Source organism: Schistocerca nitens, chromosome 2 (genome assembly GCF_023898315.1).
Source record: "Schistocerca nitens isolate TAMUIC-IGC-003100 chromosome 2, iqSchNite1.1, whole genome shotgun sequence".
In the NCBI taxonomy this organism is placed as follows: Eukaryota; Metazoa; Arthropoda; class Insecta; order Orthoptera; family Acrididae; genus Schistocerca; species Schistocerca nitens.
The window spans coordinates 1594363-1602032 of record NC_064615.1 but is presented as its reverse complement, the minus strand read 5'-3'; the positions used below and the strand labels follow the sequence as shown (position 1 = coordinate 1602032).

General features: G+C 41.4%; 1 pseudogene; it reads right to left on the bottom strand.

Annotated features, from left to right (window-relative positions):
• Positions 1–6410: 6410 nt before the first annotated feature.
• LOC126237807 (5S ribosomal RNA) lies at positions 6411–6528 on the bottom strand (annotated as a pseudogene).
• Positions 6529–7670: the final 1142 nt, after the last annotated feature.

The following is a 7670-nucleotide window of genomic DNA, read 5'->3' as shown; positions in this document are numbered from 1 at the left end:
TTTGATACAAATTTCATCTTGAAACGTCTACCCGGTCCTTAGGAAAAGGGTTCTCACAGTCGGACATACACACAGACCGACTGACGGACAACGAAGCGATCCTTTGCCATTTGTTATCCGATTTAAAACCTAACAGATTCTCGAAATTCTGAGAATTCCCAGAAGCTATATCTTCCGAGCATCAAAGTCGGTACACGTAATATTCTGCCATGGTGTGACAAACTCCAAATGCTTTCGATACGGCTTCTTTTATCATCCCTCTCGCTGAAAAAATTGACAATAGGAAGAATAAACAAAACTAAATTAAATCTATACATTGTGGATGTTGTAGAACATGTGTCTTCGTAATAATGTTATATAAATACAGATTATTACGACCTGTCACTTATGAAATAGCCTGTAAGTCATAAAAACGACGCGCCATGAAGGAATTATCCGAATGGAACAGAAATCGGAAGATGTGCTGTACTTATACAGAAAAAGAAATGATTACAAATTCAGAAAAACTGATGGTTTATTCAAGAGAAAGAGCTTCAGCAAGTCAGTAACGCGTTGGTCAACGTCTGGCTCTTATGCAGGCAGTTATTCGGCTTCGCATTATTGACAGAGTTGTTAGATGTGCCCCTGAGCGGCGTCGTCCCAGATTCTGTCCAGCTGGCACGTCAGATCTTCAAAACCCCCAGATGGTAGCAGTGTGCTCGTAATGCTCCAAACGTGCTCAGTTGGGGAGAGATCCGTCGACCTTTATGGCCAAGGTAGGCTTTGGCCAGCTCTGAGACAAGCAGTAGAAAGACTCGCCATGTGCGGGCGTGCATTATCTTGCTGAAATATAAGCACAGGATGGCTTGCCATGAAGGACAACAAAAAGGGGCGTCGAATATCGTCGACCTACCGCTGTGGTGTAAGGGTGCAGTGGATGATAACAAAAGGAATCCTACTACGAAAGGAAATAGCACCCCAGACAGGCATTGTGGTTGTCGCGCTGTACGACTGGCGACAGCCGGGTTGATACCCCACCGCTATCGGGAACACATCTTCGCTGGTCGTGGAGGCTCAGTTCGAAGTGGTACTCATCACTGAAGAAAACTTTTCTCCAGTCAATGAGATTCCCCACCGAAGATGTGGCTGGAGAAATAACGACCGGTCGCATAGGCGAGAACTTCTGATGCTCGTCTTCGCTACCCTGACCAGCGAGGTCGTCGGATCTGTCCCCAGTTGAGAATTCGGATATCATGGGCAGGAACCTTGAACAAGGTTTGTATTTTGATGATCTAACGTGCCGATTGGACAGATTTTGGTACCCTATCTCTCAGCAGGAATAACACAACTCTATAAACCAACGCCAAGGCGAATAAATTCTTGGACTAACGCCTTATTGATTAACTCAATTTATGAAGCGCTTTCTCTTGAATAAGCCATTCAGTTCTTCTGAAACCGTAATTATTTGTTTGTTTCTTTATGTCCTTTCATACCCAAAGGTAGCCGAACGACTTGAATTACGTTTTGCCTTTCTTATATGCCGCTGACTTGCAGGTCCATTAATCTCTTTGCTGCACAGTCGTTTGACTATATGAAATGTATACCACTAGAGATCACTAGAGAACACTGTTCTTCAACTTAATCAGTCTGGATGTAAATGAAAACCGCAGTGTAGCAAATACTAGGAAACACGTCGTTAATGACTAAACAGTCCTTAACGTTATAAACGAAGTTATATTACAGTAAGTGACTTTTCCGAATCACTACCGCACTCATTAGAATTTCAGTTACATAAGTATTTCAGCAATAATTAGGCAAAATTAAATATTTTTATGAACAACATATTTTGAGACAATATCTGGACTCCTACTAAAGATCTCTTACAATTCGAAGTATTCCTGCTGTTTAAAACTTTTTTTCACCTCTGTGAGACGCTGTTCCTGGTACGAGCGGTTTGTCATAAACTGGTTGTTGAACTAACCAGTTAAAAGCAACGCGATTAACAGCGGCAAGCGCTCTGCAGAAATCTCAAAATTAACACCGTGTCACCGGTAATTTCTCTGTACTCACCACTGAGCAGTTACCAGTGCACATATTTGAACTTTAAAAGACTTGATGGTTTTTTTAAGCTTTCCCGCTTGACTGAGACCCGATCATAGCAATTTTCGTCATTGCACTGGGCATAAAGAGTTGTGAAATATCGAAGTTTGCACCACTATCAGTTAGCAAGTCTGAACTTGAAAATTTGTGTGCTTTGCCTGGAATACTGTCAAGACCCTTATCTCCCAGTTAACTAACCGCGAAGACATTCAATATAATTTGAAGTAACAAAGATTGCACCTCTTTAAAACGAACCGTCATGATGTAAAGTTTTGTGGCGGGAACTCGAACCCAGCATGTAATTAGATTGTCAACTGCATAAAATCAGACGTTAGATATCGAATTTTTTTACCAGCAGTGAGATGTTTGAATCTGAAATGAGGATACATTTATTTTTTTGCCTGACCAAGAATCGAATCCGGTACCAACCGGCATTGTCTTCTATCCACAAATTGTCTGCTCACCAGTAGTGAAATGTGTGCATGTTTGAGCGGAAATAACGGTACCTATCGTTATTTTCACAACACATGAACAGACATAAAAAATTAAAATTTTTCATCTGTAGTACTTGGGTGTGGATATGCTAGGTCTTGAAACGAATCCAAGAATACTTTTATGTTGGACTAGGATTCGAACCAAGATATGTGCCTTTCGTGGAGACCTAGAGAAGTTTGCAGTCTTGGTGATAACAATGAAATAATCGAACTACATCGTTCTGTGTGGGTCAGATACCATGAAAGAGGAGATCTGAGTTCGAATCCCAATCAAGCACCGCATTTTTCAATGCGTCAGTTCAAATTAAATAAGATCCCTGTGACCTGAAGTGACCATTGGCCCATGAAATAAAGTTTCTAGTATAAGAGAGATTACTGGCGACAGAGTTTCTATTTACCACGAATTTCGCCTCAGCTATGGCCCAACCTAAACCAGCTCTGCCCCAGTTGGTAGGAGATATGATTTTTATAATGCAAATTCTGAACTACAGTGGAACGTCACGTTCTTCACTTAGCATTACTGTAAGGTGTCAGGCAAATCCAAGATCTTCCGTGAAAACCCTGACATGATAAGCAAATCCAGTAGTATGTCACATAGCTCCGAATAAATCGTGACATTAAATTAACCAAAGTAATACGATCAACGAGTGAGCAAATGGAATACCGCAGACTAACACAAGAATGCCTAAATGCATGTCATACCTTCCCACCGTGAGACAGACGCAGTTCCGAGGGGAGAAACGAGAACAGAAGCCGAGAGCAGAACCGTGTTAAGCTGGAAGGCCCTACGATAAGGGACGGACGGACGGACACCCACGTCGCCAGCTAACCTCTAGGACCAAACCACCCGCAAGTTTTAGTGTGAGACTTTTTCGCGTCTCTGTTACGTCAAGACCACCCCGCAGCTAATGTTAAAAGCTAGAGCCGTCCAGAAGAGCAGTATAGATCCTACGATAACACAAAAAGGGCTATACCACCCGCAAGTTTTAGTGTGAGACTTTTTCGCGTCTCTGTTATGTTAGGACCACCCCCAGCCCATGTTAAAAGATAGAGCCCTCCAGAAGAACAGTATAGATCTTACGATAACGCTAAAAGGACCACACCAGCTGCAAGTTTTAGCGTGAGACTTTTTCGCATCTCTGTTACGTTGCAAACTTTAAAAACATTGCCCCACCACGAAAAGTATAACGTTTCTCATTGGATAGACAGAATTTTTGTAGGCGGAGCTTAAGGTTAACATTGAGACCCTGATTGGTCAGTTGAAAACACAGCCAGATAGTTTTTTTAAACCAACTTCGGTAAATTGTAGTAAGGAGAAGTTAGAGAGGAGTTGCTTCGGAGACGGCGAGGTGAGTGGAGCTGCGCCGGTCGCCGCACCCTGACGAACACCGACAAGGTAATGAACGCACGCGATGCCGCATTTTTGAGCGCATAAAGCTTCACTCAGAACTGCAGAAGTCTCATCTGCTACACCCCCTTTTTGCGTAATACTAGCGTCGATCGTCAATTAAAGCTCATGGTGTTCACATTTGCCACTTGAAGTAAAAATCTGAAGCGCGATGATTTCTCTGTTATATAGTTACTGAGAAGCCACATCAGCCACTGTAATTTACGACAAGTTAGATAAGTAATTAAAGATAATTGAGGGTCACTGTAGACAATTTTGATAGTTTTCTCTCTTGTGAAAGTTAATTTAAACCTAGATTATAGATGTGATATGGCATAGGTCATCCTTCAATCCATTGTAGAACTTGGAAACCCATTCAGGGAATATTCGTTCACATTTTTGTTGAACGCAGTTGGTTTTTACCATCCTGTATTAAAACATTTCCTTTTATCAATAGTGCAATTTATAAACGATGTTTTGTGAGTAGAATAAAATTTCCAGTGGTAAACATAACTGCTTTTTCGACGTTATTTTACCAGCTAACTAAAAATAGGAAAGCCTTGAACTCCATTCGCTGAAATCATTAAGTATTTGGTTATATCATCGCTAGTCTCACTGAACTCTTCTGAATTCTACATGTCATGTGTCGTCTGGCGTCTCCTTACCAGCAACAGGTCGCAGGTTCAAACTAGTCAATTCCCTAAAAAACACGCTCAGAGCGTCGTTGCGCGAAAGTGGTAGGGAGACACGATATAGAACAAACAGACTCCACACAGAATGTTTAGATTACTAGATGTGGAGATCTGTTTGTGTTTGTTTAAAACACATGACAGAGATGGGAATCATACCAATATTTACAAGTAAGAAACTATTGTACGTCCATCGTTTTAGCAGGAGGTCACTGGGACGACGGCCGTTTACTATCGTGACAAAAAATAAAAACACCTACAGCCGTCCTTATGATTTTATTTTATTTTGTCGCTACCAGTTTCAACGCTTCATTGCGTCATCTTCAGGCTGTTTTTGATGCGGTACAAGTTGATATGATCCCCATGCATAACCCATCAGTTGCCAGCATTACGGGATAGGCAGATATGTGTCAGCAATCCAACCATCAACTGCCAACTGCACCTGATGGTTGGAGTACTACCTATGCATTTTTGCTTGATTGTCATCAGTTGAGAATTCCAGTGCAATACTCCTTCTGGTGACTAGTTATGATGTCTTTATATTAAATTCTTAAGAAGAATTAATGGCGGACCCCTAACAAGAGGCATATACTCTAGCAAAGGGCAATGTGAACCTAATATTTTGCATCTGTTGGCTCAAGAAAGGTGTTGTGCGTTACGAAAACTTCACCAAAGGAGAATATACTGCAGCTACTATATTTTGCCCACAATTAAGACACATATCGGCTGCAGTGTAAGAAAAACGATCTATAAAACTTCATCATTTGTTGATACTACATAATAACGTATTCTGTCGATTTTACTAACAAAACTATTCAGGAGTGTGAATAATCAACCCTCACGCTCTTATTCTTCTGATCCTCTGCTATCAAATGTTTACCTTTCAAGTTCTTTATCGAAAATCAATTACGAAAATTCCTCTCTGGAAGGAAAAGCACTACGAACATAGTTTGACGACATTTTGAACTCCATTAGGTTTCTAGAGATATGGAATATGGAATCGATGAACTACCTGAATTTTGTCAGACGGTTTTAGATAATATGCCAGAATACACTACTGATGATTAATTTGGTTCTGGTGCTTACTGTCATGTTCAATAAAATAAAGGAGAACGCTAATAATATATGGACTTTCCTGATTCAAATGAAATTCAAATTACAACACTATCCTTAGGACGGAATACTATTTTAATAAAACATAAAGTATCAGTAAAAGGAGTGTGCCTGTATCAACATGAATCAGTGACATATTACGCATTCTGGACTTGGAAATGTTCTGTGCTTAGTTGCTGTCCTGTGTCACAATGAAGTAGTACAGAAATGTGGCATTTCAAAAATAAAATAAAAAAATTTCCTTCCTGATTTTCGATCTGTCTGCCTGTAGCTCTGCCACGTAATGAATAAAGATGTACCCTTTATCAAAACTGGAAGCAGGGACCAAAACAGCCCCCACATTACAAGCGGACGTGTTACCTCATGGCTAGCGAAATACTGCAGCAGTATTGCTCCAGTGCCGGCTAGGACAGATAAGATACTGTAAATGTTATAAGTAGGCGAGTAATAACAGACTTGGAATTACTGTTCTTCAGATCCTCAGCCCACCGGTGTCACTGGACGCTGAGATTGGGGGGGGGGGGGGGGGATGTTATCAGCACACCTCTCTCCCGGCCATATATCAATTTTCAAGATAGGAGCCGCTACTTCTCAGTCGAGTAGCTCCTCAGTTTGCCTCACAGGGGCTGAGTGCACCCCGCCCCCGCTTGCCAACAGCGCTCGCCCGACCGGATGGTCACCCATCCAAGTGCTAGCCCAGCCCGACAGCGCTTAACTTCGGTGACCTGACGGGAACCGGAGTTACCACTGCGGCGAGGCAGTTGGCTAATTAAGATAGAAGAGGAGGAAAAAAATCTGACTTTAAATATACTATTCCAGTTAGATTTCAGCCTATAACTTGTGAATAAAACAGTTACTGGAGATTTACTATGACCGTGAATTTGTAATGAGAAAATATTTAAAGAAAAACTGCATAAAGTAAATTAATATTGTATAAACCCCAAGATCCCGTTTTACTTCCGGAAACTACAACAGCAAACATCTATATGAGAAGCTCCCCAATCCTGTTAAAATTCTGATAATGAAATCCTTTGATAGTGAAAAACGGTAAATCAATCTGAGGCTTATTTGATAAATAAGGGCACAGTATACTGTAATTTTCCTTATCAGTGACAGTTCAACCCAGATAAATTTGCATCTAAACATGAATGAATGGATATAAGACGTTAAGTGGCATGTAAGCAAAGATGGCGTACTTTGACAGCTGTTAGATTCAAAGTTCCCTCTAATAAGTTAACTTGCACGAGTGGCGAATAAGCTACTTCTTTGCAATTGGTCAGTGTAAATAACTTCAGTAGCAGATGCCTCAACTTACATGACTGGCCAGATTTCACAGTACAACACATAAATTCTCCTGCCAAAGCCGGCCGGAGTGGCCGTGCGGTTCTAGGCGCTACAGGCTGGAGCCGAGCGACCGCTACGATCGCAGGTTCGAATCCAGCCTCGGGCATGGATGTGTGTGATGTCCTTAGGTTAGTTAGGTTTAATTAGTTCTAAGTTCTGGCCGTCTGATGACCTCAGAAGTTAAGTCGCATAGTGCTCAGAACCATTTGAACCATTTCTCCTGCCGAAACGACTGTACATACACGTCGAAGCACACCCCTCCGAAACACACACACAACGCATGCAACGACTCGTACAACTACATTGAAAACCAAAAACAAATATATGATGGCAGCAACTACTGCTAGTGCTGGGGTCAACAATCACTCAAGGTGAACAATCTTTACACTACACTACTTTTGTTTACTCAGAGAAACGTGATGAGATAGTCCATTACAAAGCAAGAAGAAATAGTTACAATTGTGAAATTCTCGAAGGTGTTTTGAATTGTGTCTGTTCTGGGTCGGCGTGATGTGGCTACGGCGGAAGAAGCAGTTTGAAGTTACTTGTGATTTGAGACTTTCT